At 40.9% G+C, this 19,213-nt stretch overlaps 1 protein-coding gene, 1 non-coding gene and 1 pseudogene across 5 annotated transcripts in view; 2 read left to right on the plus strand and 1 right to left on the minus strand.

Moving 5' to 3' along the window:
• The window catches only part of LOC112555198, a 60,631-nt gene that overhangs the window by 18,173 nt on the left and 23,245 nt on the right, over positions 1 to 19,213 (plus strand). The gene's annotated exons all lie outside the window — the stretch shown is intronic.
• Positions 5,689 to 5,805, minus strand: LOC112555979 (annotated as a pseudogene).
• Positions 9,712 to 9,875, plus strand: LOC112555987. Its single transcript, XR_003097585.1, has one exon. It is a non-coding gene; the product is annotated as a U1 spliceosomal RNA (small nuclear RNA).

Raw genomic sequence — 19,213 nt, forward strand, 5'->3', positions numbered from 1 at the left:
AAGCTGAAAGAAACACCGACAGCGGATTTCTCTTTTAGAAATATGTGCCATGACACTATGACCAGTCGACGAAAGATGCAAAGATCATCATTTTGAGGTTGTATACTGCTCATGTGTCCAGCATTATCACTTTTTTACATTTTTAATGATTGAGACACTTGCTCACTGATAACCTGCAGTCAATAAAAGTTTTAAAGAATTTAATGCCTATGTTAAACGGTAAGCGATTGAAGTAGACACTTGTTAACACAGACCCCTCACTACCCAGATGCCGGAATTGACGATTAGACGAGAAACACATCCATTTAATAGGAGGAACAAACCACAATTACCTCAAAAGGGCCGATATTTTGCAAGCAAGAACCGAGTATCTCCCAAGCTCATTTTCTCGGTTCTGTGCTTTCCGTCAACCCATACTTAGTAGCATTATCATCTCACAAAATGTAAACATCCATTAACATACCTTCGATGTGCTAAGAATCCAGTTCAGTGCTAGCTTAAGAGAAAAACAAAATGCATGACTATGACGACTTCCCCTCCCTCTGCACTTTCAGAGTCCTGCAATTGCCCCGTGCCTTATGATAATCAGATTCATCCTCTGTCTTCTTAAACGCACACACACCACGAATCATACAAGCGAAGACATGTGCGGACAGTACTCAAGCAATGGGGGTCCAGAATGCTAACACGCCGCTAGGTGCAAACTAGTTGACATCTCTGCTAAAGTTGAATAAATTGGTGCGGGCACACTGACAAATGCAACAGAGTTAAAAAACGAAACAAAAAAATGTCACAAGAAGTTTTGTACATTGAAATTACTAATGAAATTATTAAAAATCGTCGCCTTCTTTGAAATTCCCTTAAATAAAAAAGAAAAATCCGGATATCCTATACTGAACGCGCGCATCTCAAGCACAGCAACTCGTCACCGAAAGCCTTTGGGAGCATCGTGCTCTCTGCACAGTACGGAAATTGGGGACCACTCTCTGACCTTACGATGATCAGCGACCTGAGGTAACATGTATTTAGATCATGCTTGTTGTTTCATTGGTTTAACAAGTTAGTTGAAGCTCCTTAACACCCCGTAAGCTAGCAGCAATCATCGCATCCCTACCGCGGCTCATCGGAAATATGTTGACACTAACGTTGCTCACCATTATGTTACAAACCCGACAGCATTGATTTGTACCCGCCTAACCACACTTGAAATATTATTCTTTTACAAGGTATTTATAATCTTGACAGTTTCTAAACTGTATACGATCCAGTGAAAAAAAAAAAAATTGTTGTACTTCATACGCATTCTATATTCTTAAGAACTACAGCAACATAACATGTTTTCCCAAAGTCAACCACACACATATCTCACCTAACCATTCAATTCACAGAACCGCACACCGACTTTGCCAACAATCAAACATAGTAAAAATTCCTCGGAGCAGCTCAACTTAAATATTTGTGTATAATTATCGCTTGAATAACTTAATATTATTTGCAAAAATCAGATGAGCGACTGCATGTTACTAGTTATTAATGTCCCTGTCTCTACAAAATTACATTCATGAAAAAAGAGCGCCCCCCAGTATCATGGGGTTCTTTGATAACACTAAATAAATCTCTTGTCAGATAAATCAAGCAAACCTGACTAATTCTGAGTATAAATTCAAGATAAAGTAACTCTACAACAACTGAGGTTTAATATGCGTTTGGGTCAGCCAGTCATCTCCCAGCTCATTGAACTTCTTCAGAGAAAAGAGTGTGCGAGAGGAGACGCTGTTTCATCAATACACACCCGCCATCGTGGTTTCTCAGATCTAAGACATTAACTTTTTATACTAATTGACTATTTACAGAAGTTTTATTAAATAGTCTTTCTCTTCTATACCTTACATTCCCAGTAATGATTGTACGATAGTTCAAAAAAAACAAAAAAAAAAAAACAACCAAAAAAAACCAAATAGTATTTGCCTATACTAAAGAAAGGTTCCAAAGAATAATGTGTCAAAAATATACACTGGCTCCAAATTTAAACTGGAAATAACACTCGAATCAATCAAGTTTTAATGATGACTAGACAAATATAGATAGGTTATACAAGCTGTAAAATTATAAATAAAAGAAAGATCAGATGTATTGTTGCAATTCTGTGGCACAGAATATTAATTGAACAATAATATCTCACTCTGCATTTACTCTAATTATCACTGCATTTATAATTTTATTGTAGTTTTCGTTTAGCGATCATTGCAATTAATCGAGGTAATGAAACTAGAAGCGCGAGAGAACCAGGAGAGAACAGATTGAATTCCTACTCTTACTTTTAACATGCTTAACTCCCTTGGAAGCCTCACTACCGTGGGTTACACGTTATCTCAGTTTCCGTAATATGCTGTTGAGGGATAAAACAACATGTAAGAATGGAGGTGAAAGTCTGCAGTTGCAGAGTTAAGAAACAAGAAAGGCAGGTTGGTTGTGCGGATTGGGGATAGGAGGAGCTTACAACCAGACCCACCATGGCTCCTCCAACTAGTGACTGTGATCTCGCACCTTCTGATGCACCTGACTTACCCTGCCTCCTCTTGTGACATTAATATTGAAATAAAAAACACCATCGATAGGTCACTCACATGTTCCCGTTTCTGTTTCCAGTACAAGTACGAAAAATGATACCAAAACATAAGACATATAAACACAGGCAAACAGTAACATGACTAGTACCCACGCAGGTACAGCACTTCATCATAACGGTATTCGTGTTGAAAAACTGCAGTTACAGTTCTCTCACAAGCTTCCGGAAGTTCCATTCACTCTCTTTCACACACACACACAAATTTACCACCACTTAGTGCAGGTAGTGACTTGTTTGATGTTCTGTGATTTTATCTGCTGCGGTTTGCCTCAGCGACAGTACACGTCTACCCTGACGGGTTAAATCTAATGAAAACTTTGAAAGTAATTCGAAATTATCCACTATTTTATCTCCGCTTTATTGCTTCAATAGTCTAAGAAATAGATAGTAAGGTAAATAATATCACGTTCAATGATAAAAGCTCCCTTTTCGTCGTACCCACATTAGAGTTGATCGAGGAACAGCGAGACGTTGTCGTCGGTCGGTCTCTGACCTCTGACCTGTACAGTGGCAGACAAAAGCAGAGAGTTAACCGTAATGGCCAATGGCGCGAAAGATTGCAGTTGTCTAAACTTTTCTCGTTTTACATTAAGTGAGAATTTTAAACAACACGCGCTTGTTGCAAACATTTTCAATAAAATAGCAAAATTTATTTTTAATGTACTCTGTTTATCACTGAAGAAATCTATACTGAGTAAATAGGTGGGGAAACAAGATAAAAATAAAAATGACTTAGATCACCACTGAATAGCGCACAAATAGTTTGGGTGGGTGTGTCACACGACCATATCTTTACACGGAGGCACCTTGAACATCAAGGTAGAAAGCCTCACAACGTGCGTTTATGTGTGTGTAATTACGCACACGGGGACTGCCTTCGCGCTATCCCCACCAAAACAAGGTCAATTATCAGTTGAGAATGGTTTCAATTTCATCATAGGTAACCTTACACTTATCTTAAATATGTCTGTATGGAAGTTAAATGTGTCAGCTGTGCTATATATATTTATATGGCCTATTCATTACTCACTACACATATCTACACTTTCTTCATTCTTCCACCGCCGCAATCGAATCAATAGACACGCGTACAGTCGTCTGCTATCATCAATGTCAACCAAACGCTGCAACATTTGTATTCTTACCACCAGTCCTCGTCACGGGTCAAGTCGTTGCCGTTAGGTCACCAGCTGACACTAGACTGTGATACCCTTAGCCTTGTAAGCATGCAAGATAGTTGTCGAAGTGTGTGGAATACTAGTGAATAAACTATCTAGCGCAAATCTCACATTCTTTTTCGATTTCAGAATTGTTTATTTTTTTTCCAGAAGATGCTGTGTCGACTTTCAATCAGCGTCGGATAGGACAGACAAGCAGAGAGGTTTCTCGCTTTCTTTTTTATGTGTATTGTTAGCCTCTATTTGTATGTGCATGTTGATGTTTGTAAGCCTCTATTTCCAGAATGAAAAGACGACGTATCACTCAGATGTGGAAGTAGTATCTTTCGCTCAAGTATTACACAAATGAGATGTGCACCCACCCACACTTTTCCACTAGAGCATTACAACAGCACAATGATATGTATTCTTGGAGAGACCACTTGGACCACGGATTATATTGTACTGAATGACACGAGGGGATGACACTTTATAGAGGCTAGTGCACATGGAAAGATGACAGAAAAGTTTAATCTGGATCAATTCAGCACAGTCGACATTGAAAGAAACACGTTGACATGTCATGTGAACATATAACCTGTAACTGTTCAATATGTATATAGTAACATAAGCAAGCTGCAGTCTGCGTTGCCTCCGGAATTGCACAGGCTGCGTGAACAATGGTGAACCTCGGACACAAGCATTCGTGATGGCGACTGTTTATTTACTGTGATGAGTAATAACCAGTATCACACGCTCCATCGCCTGCAGTATTTGTGAATATTTCAACGGCGTGTGAACATAGTGTATATCTCTTTCGACATGTACACATATGGCTACAAGTGCCCCTTGTCTTTGCTACAAGGATATCCGGCTTGTTCCTGGTGGCGCCTGACACGTTCAACATTACACAATGCACCACCGTGTGCACCCGCTCCCCCATCCCATCCTCTTCCTTTCACTCCTCCCCTGAAAGGTTCGGCGGTGGTGATAACAGCCAAGTACTAAGTTGCTTCGGTGGTCATCACTGTACTGACCTGCATGTACTGCCGTCAGGAGTATGAGTTGAACTCCGGACACCCGCACTACTAACTGCGCAACACTGGTGAACCTTGACATTGCGACAAGTAGTCTGTTCACAGTCGCCTGGAGAGGAAAGTTGTAAATGATATTTAGCGATATAACCTTTTGAAAACAGCCGGAGCCACGTTGAATTTCCTGGAGTCGTTTTGAAGGAAGTCGACGTGCATGCAGTCCTACTCACTAAACTCGCAGGCTACTGTAAGTACACGATTTCATGTGGCTTTCCTCTACAACCGTTATCGTGTATTAACAGCTTACTAAGCCTTACTCAATATAGGTTGTCTACTCATTAAGAGCCAGCAATCCGCTTACCTGAATTTACCTACGCTTACTGTCAGTAAAGTCTCCCCAACAGTTTGACTAAAATATAACAATGGTTTGTAAGGCTACAGATATTAAAATCGCTCAAAAGTTAACAAAAACATGTAAAAGCAGCAGCCATTATCGTCGATCAACAAACCTGTTTCATGTAACGTGTAGCAAAACAACACAAGACCTCTTGTCAAAACTAAACCTCTAGTCTAGACTATGTGTGACGTCGCATAATACAAGTTGTTGCACGGATGGTTCGCAGTGGCAAGCAGGTGATCGAACACAGAAACACAGTTGTATGGTTGAGGATAGATACTGACACAGTAAAGACGAAGACAAGCACGGCTTAAAAGCAGCAGATAAAGGTTGCTAAAACAGGATGTGTACTAGAGAGAAAAGTGTCCGTGGTCATCAATCCCTTAAATCGAATATGCTTGGAATGAGATGGGGTTGCCACATGTTAAAGTTTACCACACTAGACAGAACTATAAAAAAAAAAAAAAGTTTTGCCTACAGCACCCGGTGTTCCCAGGCGGTCACCACCAAAGTACTAACACAGGCTCGACGTTGCTTAACTTCGGTGATCGGACGAGAACCGTGTGTTCAAGTGGTATGGCCGTAGGCGAGGAGTGTGTGTTTAGAAAGCTTTATTAAATAAGCATCCCTACCTGACGGGAGCGAGAGTATTTTTAGTGTGCCTACAAACTCACATATGCAAATTCCATTATCATTAACACCAGTCTTTTTAAGAAAGACAAAAAGCACAGCAACAGAAAACAACATTAAACGATACAATGCACAAACATGACCGTTGTGCCAAACCCAGTGTGCAAAATATGTCTCTCTCACCACACACACACAACTACACCGTACTTAGTGGTAGGTAGTGTACTTGTTAGATGTTCTGTCATTTTCTGCTGTGGTTTTCCTTCATGACAGTCCACGTCTACCCGGTATGGTCAATCTTGGAAAACTTTGAAGTAATTCGAATTGTCTATAGTTTATCTCCCTTTATTGCTTCAACTAGTCTAAGAAATAGATAGTAAGGTAAATAATTCACTTCAAGTGATAAAGCTCCCTTTTTCTTTACCGACCACATTAGAGTTGATCGAGGAACAGCTGAGATGTTGTCAGTCGTACTGCTGACCTCTGACCTGTACAGTGTCAGACAAAAAGCAAGAGAGGTAACCGCAAATGCCAATGGCGCGAAGATTGCAGTTGTCTAAAACTTTTTTACGCTTAATTTGAGAATTTTTAAACCACACGCTTGTGCTTAACATTTTAAATAAAATGACAATTTTAGTTTGTAATGCACTTTATTACAATGGAAGAAATTTATATATTTGAGTAAATAAATGGAAAAAAAAGCTATAAATAAAATTCTCTGAGATCACCACTAAATAGCGCACAAATAGTTTGGGCTGCCTTTGTCACACGAACAGTTCGTTCATACTTACCTGGCACGGGAGGCACCTTGATCATCACAGGAGGTCCTCCAGGGCTGGGTTAATCTCCCCCGCCGTCGTCTCTTAAGCCCCTGCGGCGTCTCGTCGTCTGTGGTACCCGTCTTTGATCTTAGCCAAAGGCTAAACTGCAAAGTGTAGTATCTGTTCTTTGATTTTTCAGTCAGTTTTGCGATATCGTGGCCTTTAAGGCCGGATACACCTGAGTAGGTGTAGAGAGTCGACTCCACGACAGCAAGAGGAGTCAGCCACACAGCAGCGCCCCAGTCAGGGCTCCTTGTCTCAGCATGATATTTTCCAGACATGCCTTCCTTGTACTCACAGATCGTCACCGGCGGCAACGACATCCACCTCAGCACAAGACCACCAGCGGCTTCATTCCCTCTCTCGAGGTGGGCGTAGTTTCCTTCACCTCGAAGATGGAGACTGCGATGAACTCCTAAAAAGATCAACGATCCAGCTGCACCTGTCAGGCCGACACGCCCTCCTCACTAGAAGGGAAGCCATCGTCGCCATCTTGATAGCGTCCGGCGTACCAAAGGCCGAGATTGTCGCATATGGAAGGTGAAAACCCTCCGCCTAGTCAATGTCACTCTTTCAAGACCAGAGTTCGTACCGACAGTCCCTTGAGGCAGCCCATGACACTTCCAGCAGGGCGTCACGGCACATGGTAGAACACGCGGACCGTGCAGTGGTGGAGATAAGGATCCATGGGTCCCACCATATATCCAGAACACTCTCATCACTAGGGCTTCGAACAAATAGGGAGAGTGAAGGATAATTCAGACAGAACGAGACGAGGACGGCAGCGACAAGGGTACAAGATACCTGAAGCTTGAGATACAGAGAAAGAACATGGGGGAAAATCCCCACCATAATCACTGTACCAAGACATACGCTCAAAAATGCTAGTGACAGTTAAAGCAGAGCGTGCAACCTGTCTGGTTTGCGGACGGCCGGGACACACCAGGCGAGACTGCCCCGACGTCAGAAAACAATACAGACCAGCGACTGGACCAGCAAAACCACCCCGGCGAGACGACAAAGAGCCAAGCACAGCGCCGACACTCACGGTCCTCGGCAGGGTCAAGGCAAAGCCTGCCCGAGGACGCAGAGCCTGAGGGCTGAGGTTGTGAAAACAGAATGTGTACTAGAGAGAAAAGTGTCCGTGTCCTCATGCAGTCACTAAAAATCGAAATATGCTTGGAATGAAGATGGAGGTTGTTGCCCAATGTAAAAGTTCACCACAGTAGAGAGAAAGTTTTAAAGAAGTTAAACAAATTAAAAGTTTGCCTACAGCACCCTGTGTTCCCAGGCGGTCACCCATCCAAGTACAGTGGAACCTCGGTTAACGAACTTAATCCGTTCTGGAAAGCTGTTCGTTATCCGAATGTTCGTTATCCGAAACAATTTTTCCATAAGAAATAAAGGAAATAGATTTAATTGGTTCCCAGCCCCTGTTTGACTCGCTAATATTTGAAAGTTTACAGGCTAATAGGTATTTGTTTAATGAGAACAGTTATAAATGCAATATAATGGAGTTAAATAAACATAAACACATTAACGAAAGCATCTAAACATCAGAAAACTTGCCGTTTTGACGGCGTGGGTGGAAACAGGTGAGGAGGAAGGGGTAGAATTACTGCTTTGATTCCCCTCCATGAGCACACGTGAATTATAAAATCGGGGGAGACTTCCCTTTCTGTAGCTTTGAGTTAAAGGAAAAAACTTGTCCAGTGTCTGTTGCTTCTGTCTTTTTGTAAACACTTCGGTAATACGACATCACATATCTGACAGACGCATGCCACTTTCATACTTTGAAATCATTTCCTTTTTCAATTCATTTGTTGGCCGCTTCCTTGTCATTACCTCACTACTATTGCTCTTAATCTTCTTTGGAGCCATGATTGAGGATTATCTTATTAAAATAAAGCACAACAATCACTAAATAAGAAGGATGCGCATAGAAAAGGAACGACTGGTCGTAACTGTGTCTCGAGCGCGAATGATGACATGCTGGTCGGTCACGTGAGGTTCACGTGGCTGTTCGTTATCCGAAATTTTGTTCGCTATCCGAGACAAACTTTTCACGAAATTTTTGTTCGTTAACCGAAATATTCGCTATCCGAGGCGTTCGCTAACCGAGGTTCCACTGTACTAACCGGGCCCGACGTTGATTAACTTCGGTGATCGGACGAGAACCGGTGTGTTCAACGTGGTATGGCCGTAGGCGAATACTCCATGTTTAAAAAGCTTTATTAAATAAACATACCTTACCTGACAGGGAGCAAGTATTTTTGAGTGTGCCTACAAAAATTACATACACAAATTCCATTATTATTAATTAACAACAGCATTTTTTAAGAAAGAAGAAAAGGCAGAGCAAAAGAAAACAAATAATTAAACGATACAATGCACAAACATGACCGTTGTGCAACACCAGGTGTGCAATATATATATATCTCGCACACACACAAAATACACCACGTAGTGGCAGGTAGTGTACTTGTTTGATGTTCTGTGATTTTTCTGCTGCGGTTTTCCCTCAGTGACAGTCCACGTGTATCCGGTACGGCTCAAATCTAGGAAAACGTTTGAAGTAATTCGAAATTATCTAATATTTTATCTCTCTTTATTGCTTCAACTGGTCTAAGAAATAGATAGTAGGGTAAACAATTCACTTGAAGTGAAAAAGCTCCCTTTTTCTTTACCGCCCACATTAGAGTTGAGGAACAGCTGAGATGATGTCGGTCGGACTGCTGACCTCTGACCTGTACAGTATCAGACAAAAGCAAGAGAGGTAACCGTAATGCCAATAGCGCGAAGATTGCAGTTGTCGAAACTGTTGTCGTTTTACCTTAATTTGAGAATTTTAAACACACGCTTGCTGCTTAACATTTTAAATAAAATAGCAAAATTTATTTTGTAATGCACTTTTTTGCAGCAAGAAATTTATGCTATGTGAGTAAATAGGTGGGGAAAAAAACTATAAATAAAAATCTCTGAGATCACCACTGAATAGCGCACAAATAGTTTCGGGTGGTTGTGTCACACGACGTACTATATCATACTTACCTGGCACGGGAGGCACCTTGATCATCAAGGAGGTCCTCCCAGGGCGAGGCCTGCCCATTGCACCTAGGGCGCGTTGACCCCTGCGATCACCCCAAATGTGGGTGACTCGAGTGCGTAATTTGTGCGTAAGGAGGACTGCGTTCGCGCTATCCCCTGCAAAATCAACTCAATGTCACGTGAAAATGGTTCAAGTCCTTCACAGCTAATCTCGTGATAATTTTCTTTATGGAAGTTAAATGTGTCAGCTGTGCTATATATATATATGGCCTATTCAATATTCACTACACATATCCACACTTTCTTCATTCTTCCACCGCCGCAATCCAATCAGTAAACGTCTACAGTCGTCTGCGATCATCAACGTCAACCAAGCGTTGCAACATTTGTTTTTTTGAAATTCAAGAATTGTTTATTTTTTTTTCCAGAAGACCTCTGTGTCCTGTTTCATGAGCGTCGGAAGCGGACAGACGAGCGGAGAGAGTTTCTCGCTTTTCTTTCTTTTTCGACTTGTGTTCAAATGTCTCGTAGGAAACATTTTCTGTCATTCATGTCGTGTCTATTTTGCGACGAACGCTTCTAAAATCAATGGGAACTCTTCACATTCTTGCACTGAAAAATAACTATGCCCTGACCTCTCATCTTCTTTATGTGACCAAACTTTGTACCCATCGACACTACTGAACAACCCCTTTAAATCACAGTTTCAACTTTAAAGGCCTAGTGGAGTGCATCATTGTCGATGCAGAGTAAAAATACTTTCAAGATACCACTTCCCAAAACTCTTGGATAATAGTACCCTTCCGTTTCTGAGATGCACGACTACAAACACTAACATGTACAGACAGAGTAAAACTCGTAATGGCACGTTTGTTTACATTATAATTAATATGTGGCACCAGCTCTCCCATTGGCTGAGTCCTTCACATACGCAAGCGTATTCATGTTCAATCCTGAGATCAGCGTTGTTGACCGACTTCTAGGTGCATTTTGATGTTTGTAAGCCTTTATTTCCAGAATGAAAAGAGGGCGTATTCATATAGATTGTGGGAAGTAGTATCTTTCACTGACCCCACTAGAGCTTTACAACAGCGCAATGATAAGTATTTCTGCAGAGACACCTAGGGACCAGTGACTTATTGTACCTGACTGACAGGTGACACAAGACACTATAGACGCTAGTGCACATGGTAAGACTGACAGAATAAGTATTAAGCTGAGACTCAATTCAGCACAGTCGACATTGAAAGGAAACACTTTGACACGTCATGTGAACATATAACCTGTAACGATGTCAATATATATAGTAATATAAGCAAGAATGTGTACTAGAGAGAAAAGTTTTCGTGTCCTCAGTCACTAAAAATCGAAATATGCTTGGAATGAAGATGGAGGTTGTTGCCCAATGTAAAAGTTTTTTGAAGGCCCTGGCTCCAGTGCGCTTCTTGTTGGTGTCTTCCACTGCAGGGAGACAGAAGGTGACTGGAGCCTGAGCGTCAGACTACGTGACGGCTGGTATGGAGGAACTTCTTTGACATGTCAGGAGCAGTTTTACTGCAGACTGGCAAGGGATGGAAATACTTTGGTCAATACGCTTGTTCATTGGAGCAATGAAGGCTCTGTAGGATCGGGTGATGTGCTCAGTGGACGACTTTCACGGGTGACAATCCTGGGGCTGTGTTTTGAACTCTTTGAGTCGATCCAACTGAGTAGCAGGTATACCCACAATGCACTGTTACAATAGTCCAATCGTGATGTGATGGTAGCCACAGCAAGTGAGTTTGCAGCAGCTTGAGTCAGCATGGGCCGTAGTCTACCTAAGTCTCAAAAAGTAGTAGGACTTAGCCACAACAGAACCAACATGGTTGCACATGGAGAGCTCTGCATCAATAAACAGCCTAGGTCCCGTACACAGTCCAGCAAAGGCTATGGAGGCGTCACCGACCTGCACGGCACTAATGCCAAATCTGCTCCTTCTGGCCTGGGGCCCACACAGTAACGTTTCTGTCTTGTCGTCGTTGAGTTTAAGACGATTGCTGGTCATCCACGCCTTCACCGCAAACAACAAGATTCAAGTCGTTGAAGCGCAATCCTAGCCACTGCCGGGTCGGGGGGGAAACTGTTGAGAATCTGTGTATCGTCCGCAAGAACTGACGTCCATCTGAAAGCGTTCATGACCCGTCCAAGCTGTGAAACATATACCGAAAATAATAATGGACCCAGAACAGATCCCTGTGGTACGCCACACACCAGAGAACTGCCTCAGAGCTTGCATAGCCGACAATCACTCTCTGAGATATCTCGGCAAGATAGGAGGCAATCCACTGCAGTGCAGCGCCCTGATACCAGCCTCTGACGACAATCTCTGGAGCAGCATGCGGTGGTTGATGGTGTCAAACGCACTACTCAGGTCAAGTATACTAACAGCATAAGTTGCCAGAGTTGACACTACAAGAATGTCATTTGTCACACGAAGAAGAGCAGTTTCTGTGCTGAAGCCAGGACGATACGCTGACTGAAAATTTATCTAGGCAGTATAATTATAAAATGGGTCATAAGCTGCTCTGCAACCACCCTCTCCAGTAGCTTGGAAATATAGGATAAGTTTGACACTGGACGATAGTTTTTACAGTCGGAGGATCCAGGTTCGTTTTTTTCAACAAGGTTCACAACAGCCTGTTTAAAACACCGTGGAAACATCCTGCTTCAAACTGGCATTAATAATGTCCAAGATGACAGGAATAGAATGTCAAAGTTGAATAATAAATTTAGTTTAGGTACAGGATCCAAGCACATGAAGTTTTAGTTGATCTCGCTACAAGTTTCCTCAAGTAACTCTCATCAATACACGTGAAAGAAGTCAGCGGAACACCAGCAAATGCACAGAATAATCTGCCTCACACTCTGGCAACTCACAAGCTGCACTCTCAAGTCCAGCACTAATTTCCTTTATCTTATTAACAAAGAAGGAAAACAGCTGATCAGCAGCAGACTTGACATCCACCTCAGGAAGAACCGGACTAGTCCCGTTCTTACCCAACAAGCTGTTCACAATGTCAAAAGTCTTTCTGGATTTCCTCGCAGCTCCAGCTGCTCCTGCACGAATAGCGACTTAGCCTTTTTTACAGCACAAACATATTTATTTCTGGCTAACTTATACAGCTGTCTGTCAATCTCAAGTTTGGTCTTTCTCCATTTTTTCTCTGCCTGCCATCTCTGTTTCTTGGCTTCACTCACCCCTTCACAAAACCACGCACAATCTGGTCTATCTACAACAATTTTGCTGACTGCAGGCGCATGCTTATCAAGCAGCTCTAGTAAAGTCTGATTATATAACTCTGCTAACTCATCAACATCTGTGGGAGGATCTAATAACAACTTTGACTGAAGCAGGTCTTCACTGAAAGCGTTCAGGTCAACCTTCTTCAAATTTCTACACAAATCAGATGTCGTTCTACGCCTTGGTCGAGAAAGATCAGTCACCAAGGACTGCACAAAATGGTCTGAAAGCAAAAAATCCTCGACAACAGCTGACTTGACCAGTGACTCTGATGGCGCACGAATGATAACCCAGTCAAAGAATGTGTCCAAGTCTATGAGTTGGTTTATCAAGCAGCTGACAAAGACCATGACTATCCAAAGCTCAATCAACCGCTTCATATCACTATTTTGAGGTCTATCAAAGTGAAAAATTTACATCCCCCAAAATAAAAATCTTCTCCGTTGTGAGTAAACTGTCCAACAGCATAGTAAATTCCTCATGAAACAGAGAATCGGAAAGCTGATTCTTTTCGATGGAGGAGTCTATACAAACAAATGATCTCTAATGTCTGCTTGGCAAATATCAGTCTTGCTGTTATGTACTCAAAGGACCTGTACTGTGTTTGTTCTCTTCAACACTGTAAATTTCAAATGTACATTAAATAAAACTCCAACTCCACCCCACTCCTACACTCCTGGATTATGTGCAAATGTATAACCCTGTGGCGTAAGGTCTTTGATTACTGATTCATCACCTATCTCTTTTAACCATGTCTCTGACAAGAAAAATACATCAAAGTCATTATCCAACACTAAATCATGAATGTCCACAGCCTTGTTGCAGACTGACTGCACATTTAAGTGACCAACACATAGATTTGTCAAGTTTTTCGTTTCTATTGAAAGTCGCCCGCTCTTTGACAAAGGAAAATTCTCATTAAAATTTAGACTCCGTGTTTAGAAAGCTTTATTAAATAAACGTACCTTACCTGACTGGAGCAAGTATTTTACGTGTCCCTACAAAAATTACATACACAAATTCCATAATTATTAATTAACACAGCATTTTTTAAGAAAGAAGAAAAAGCAGAGCAAAAGAAAACAAAACTTAAACGATACAATGCACAAACATGACCGTTGTGCCAAACCCGGTGTGCAAAATATATATATATATCTCTCACACACACACACAAATACACCACGTAGTGGCAGGTAGTGTACTTGTTTGATGTTCTGTCATTTTTCTGTTGCGGTTTTCCCTCAGTGACAGTCCACGTCTACCCTGACGGGTCAAATCTAGGAAACGTTTGAAGTTATTCGAAATTGTTTAATATTTTATCTCCCTTTATTGCTTCAACTGGTCTAAGAAATAGATAGTAAGGTAAATAATTCACTTCAAGTGAAAAAGCTCCCTTTTTCTTTACCGCCACATTGGAGTTGAGGAACAGCTGACGTTGTCGGTCGTACTGCTGACCTCTGACCTGTATATATATATAGTGTCAGACACAAGCAAGCGATGTAACCGTAATGCCAATGGCGCGAAGATTGCAGTTGTCTAAACTTTTCTCGTTTTACATTAAGTTGAGAATTTTAAACACACGCTTGTTGCTAAACATTTTCAATAAAATAGCAAAATTTATTTTGTAATGTACTTTGTTCACCATTGAAGAAATTTATACTGAGTAAATAGGTGGGGAAAAAAAGAAAAAAAATTAAAATCACTGAGATCACCACTGAATAGCGAACAAATAGTTTGGGGTGGCTCTGTGACACGACACTCCCAGGATGAAACCTCATCAGTGCAGTTTATGCCTTTTTTTGCAAAATGGGACTGCGTTCGCGCTATCCCTGGAAAAACAATGTCACATGAAAATGGTTCAATCCCATCATAGGTAACCTCACACTTACCTTAAACATTTCTGTATGGAAGTTAAATGTGTCAGCTATGCTATATATGTATATAGCCTATTCATTATTTACTACACATATCTACACTTTCTTCATTCTTCCACCGCCGCAATCGAATCAGTAAACACGTGTACAGTCGTCTGCTATCATCAATGTCAACCAAACACAACATTTGTATTTCTTACCACCAGTCCTCGTTCAACGGGTTCAAGTCGTTGCCTTTAGGTTACCACGCTGACACTAGGACTGTGAATACTTATAGCCTTGTTAGCATGCAAGATAGTTGTCGAACTGTGTGAATACTAGTGTATAAACTATCTAGCGCAAATTATCACATTCTTTTTTCGAATTTCAAGAATTATTTTTTTTCCCCAGAAGACTGCTGTGTCGACTTTCATTAGCGACGGGAGTGGACAGACGAGCGGAGAGGGTTTCTCGCTTTTCTTTCTTTATGTGTATGTTAGCTTCTATTTGTACTTGCGTGTTGATGTTTGTAAGCCTCTATTTCCCGAATGAAAAGAGGGCGTATCACTCAGATTGTGGGAAGTAGTATCTTTCATTGATGTATTACACAACTGAAATGCACCCACCCACCACCACACTAGAGCATTACAACAGTGCAATGATATGCATTTCTGGAGAGACACATAGGGACCAATTACTTGTTGTAACTGACTGACAAAGGGGGTGAGTGACACAAGACACTAGACCAGGGGTGGGCAATTAATTTTCCCAAGAGGCCGCATGAGATATTAGGTTGGTTTCAGAGGGCCGGACTAATATAGTTACCCAATACAGTCAAATCTCCCTACTATGCCACCCCGCTACTATGCCACTCTCGGTATTATACCACTTTTGCTCGGTTCCGACTATAAATTCAATGTAAAAAAAAAACAAACTACTATGCCACCCCCTACTCTCGCTACTATGCCACTTTTTTGTGACTGTTAAAAGACACAAGTTGTAAAATTCCGCGCAGTGCTCGATTATTATATTGTATGGTAGTGTAGGACATTGCAGTTAGGGGGGATGGAACATAGCACGCACACAGGGAGGGTGGAGGCTGGCGATGTGGGGGGGGTGGTGCGCTGGCCGGGTGACATCCACGTGACAGAGGGAAGGTGTGAGGGGGTCGACTAGAGACAGGATGCAGGGCTCCGGTGCATAGGCGGTCTTAACTCGAGTTAAGACCGCAGTTAAGCCAAGCACGCTGTCTTAACCTAAGACGCCTGCTAAGCGCGGTGCATGGGCGGTCTCAACTCGCTAAGCAAGCGGTCTTAGTCTTAAAATTTGAGACTGGTCCCCCCCAAGCTTAACTCCTTGCTTAGCCGCGACACGCTGCTTACGCATGACCGCACGGCGGCTTTCGTAGTAACAGTGGCGCTTGATCGTGTTGTTTACTGATTTGCTCTGCGTATACCATTGACAAATACAGATTTTTCACTACTTCAGCGATCCATCAAATCCATTTGATATGAATGACGTCGATTTGTTTCATCGTTTTTGATTCCGTCGAGCGAACATGACAGTGGAAAATGATTTCGACCATCATTTTAAACGAAAGGCTCTATTCCGCCTTTGTTGCAGGTAAGACTATAGTCACCGCCACTACATAAATATATAATTAATAAGTGTAATTGACAGCATTACGTTAAAAATATTTAATAATGTTAGAATGACATGAAAATATAATTACATAACAAAACAATGGCGTATAACTTAAGACGTGTTGACGACAGTGGGTGATGTTTGTTGTTATTATTGCTGCTCTCAGGTAAACATGAGACCACAAAACTTATACATATTTGGAAAGGAAAAAACTTGAACTTTGCAATAAAGTAATGAAATTTTCTACTTTCACTCTGGTGACAGCAATAATCCAAAAAATTTCAGTTTGCTGTACTTGGGTCATATGAGCAGACGCACAATTCTGGCCCATCCACTGTGCTCCAAGTATTGTTTTAGAGTATTATTAACCTTAGCATTATTAAAAAATTGATGTCATTGTATTTAAGTAAAACAACACAGAATAAAGTAGCAGAGCACCCAGAATCTCTTATATAGTTTGATTTAATACATGTTTATCAATTTGACAGCAGTTCCTTGCAATATGTCTCAAGTTGTAAGCATGTGGCTCAAGAGATAGATAATCATAATAGGTTAATGTTCACATCGTCCTTTTAACTAAAATGGACAGTTTTGTTTAGATGTGAATACTAAAATATATAAATCATTGAGGTCAATAATATTTCCTATGTCTTTTGCAGGTGATGGTGGCATTACAATTTTATGCTACAAGCACAATGCAAGTTGTAGTGGCTGACGCATTGACATGGGATGAATATGGGAGACAGTGGCTACCCGCTGAGGACTGGCTTAGTTTCCCTTTTTTTAAATGCAGACAAGGAAAAAACTCCTCCCCTTTATATCATACTTCAGAATATATTTGTGACTTCAGATACATCCCTGCCAAAGCAGCAAAAATCATCATGTGTTCCATTGTGCTGTCATAATTTCTAACTGAATGGTCACATTATTATTCAATTTGACTTTGGCTGAATAGCAACATCCACCCCAATCAGTTGGTGAACACTTTCAGCAGCTGGCATTACCAATCCATTTTCCATCTGTTTTTCCGTCTAGTATTTGTTATCTCAGCCTGTGCCAGATTTATTTTGATTTCCATGAATTGCAATTCTTTTTTAACAAGATTCAAGTTCACTGTCCAGAAGCTACAAAGTTTTTCGTTCTCTTATCTTTGTTGTGCATTCTTTTGTATCATCAGGTATTTTGCTTTCTTCGGGTGACCCAGTTGACGGATGGAATTCTGGCTGCTTGGTACATCACCTTGTGTGTTTTATCTGACAGTCAAAAAGATTTTTTCAGAAATGTGCAGCTGTCTAGGCCTAAGCCGCTTTGATGGCTTTGAATATTGCTGTATGGCTCTCTGTGTGGTCTTCATGCTGCACGAAAGAAATGTTTCTTAGAACAATTGATTCATGACACTTCTACTTGGGAGCACTGAGTACTTACCATCGCATTAGGTTATGTAAAGGTATTGTTTGAATTACTCTTCTGTGTAAGGTTTCTATATAAATAGATTATTGTGTTGCTTGTTATTCTTTGTGATGCCAAGTAACTAGTAAAAAGCAATTATGTTGATATTTACTACATGCTGCTAGTAGGATTGTGAAGGACATGTTTCTCTCTTTAGAGTTAATATTTAGCACTTTTCACTGGACTCAAGTGTAGCCATTTCAAAACTTCATAACATCTTATTTGCAACTGTTTAAGAATGTAGACACTGCAAATCTGTCATTCAGAAGCTGAGTGTCTAGTGGAATCTAAACTGTAGAACACTGGTACTGTAACATGCATTAGACTTGTAGTTAAAACTTGTTAAATGTCCAAACTGACTGTGGATGTAAAGACAAACCTGCTGCTACATCTCCCAAATTATGTCATAGTCTGTGTTTGGCACTTGAATTAAACAATTTATAATTTTAAGCCAGCTGTGGAAAATTATATGTAGCCGCCCTCTCTAAAGTACAAAAACCTTGGTGGCTTTTCCTTAATATTTCATGTTTTGTTCAAAAATACCATCAGAATATCTGTGATATAAAGTACATTTTTAAATTTCCCATTTGAAAAACATCATCATCTGAAATGTTCAATTCATTGTTGTTTTATGCATGAAAATAATAAATCTGCATATACTTCTAGCAAAAGCATCTCTATTGTTGAATTAGAAGATTGAACTGGAGTGTTCTATATTGCACCTCCTATATATGTCAATATTATTATTTTATTACTCTCCCCTATCATGAAAGACTTCTGGAGGAACCAGCGTATAAATGATTCACCACCTGTAACAAAAACTAAATCAGAAATGTATCTAGTTATTTTAAATAAATGTATTTCGGATGGAAATACTTATTTTCAAACTGGCTGTTGTGTGCTGACTATAGGCTTTGCATTTGCATTCTCTCGGTATCTAGAGCTTTTTCTGCAGATGACACAGACGTAAAAAAAAAAAGTCTACACAGGTAAACAAAAAGACCAACCTTCGATGTTTATGCCTTCCATCAGTTCTCAGAAGAAATCATCTACCAAAATATTTATCACTTTCTCCTTTCATCACGGGTGTTTCTGGTGGCCCCCTGTCTGCTGATGGATGTTTTTGACGACATCGAAATGAAATTATGGAAGATCTTAAATTCGTTCATTTCTTTCTTATTTCATCTTTTTCTTTTTCTGGTAAAGCCTCTTCTTCTCCCTGGTAACCTCCTCGATTAAGACTAATAGTTCGCTGTCGCACATCTCTCCTT

Source organism: Pomacea canaliculata, linkage group LG14, assembly GCF_003073045.1.
Source record: "Pomacea canaliculata isolate SZHN2017 linkage group LG14, ASM307304v1, whole genome shotgun sequence".
In the NCBI taxonomy this organism is placed as follows: Eukaryota; Metazoa; Mollusca; class Gastropoda; order Architaenioglossa; family Ampullariidae; genus Pomacea; species Pomacea canaliculata.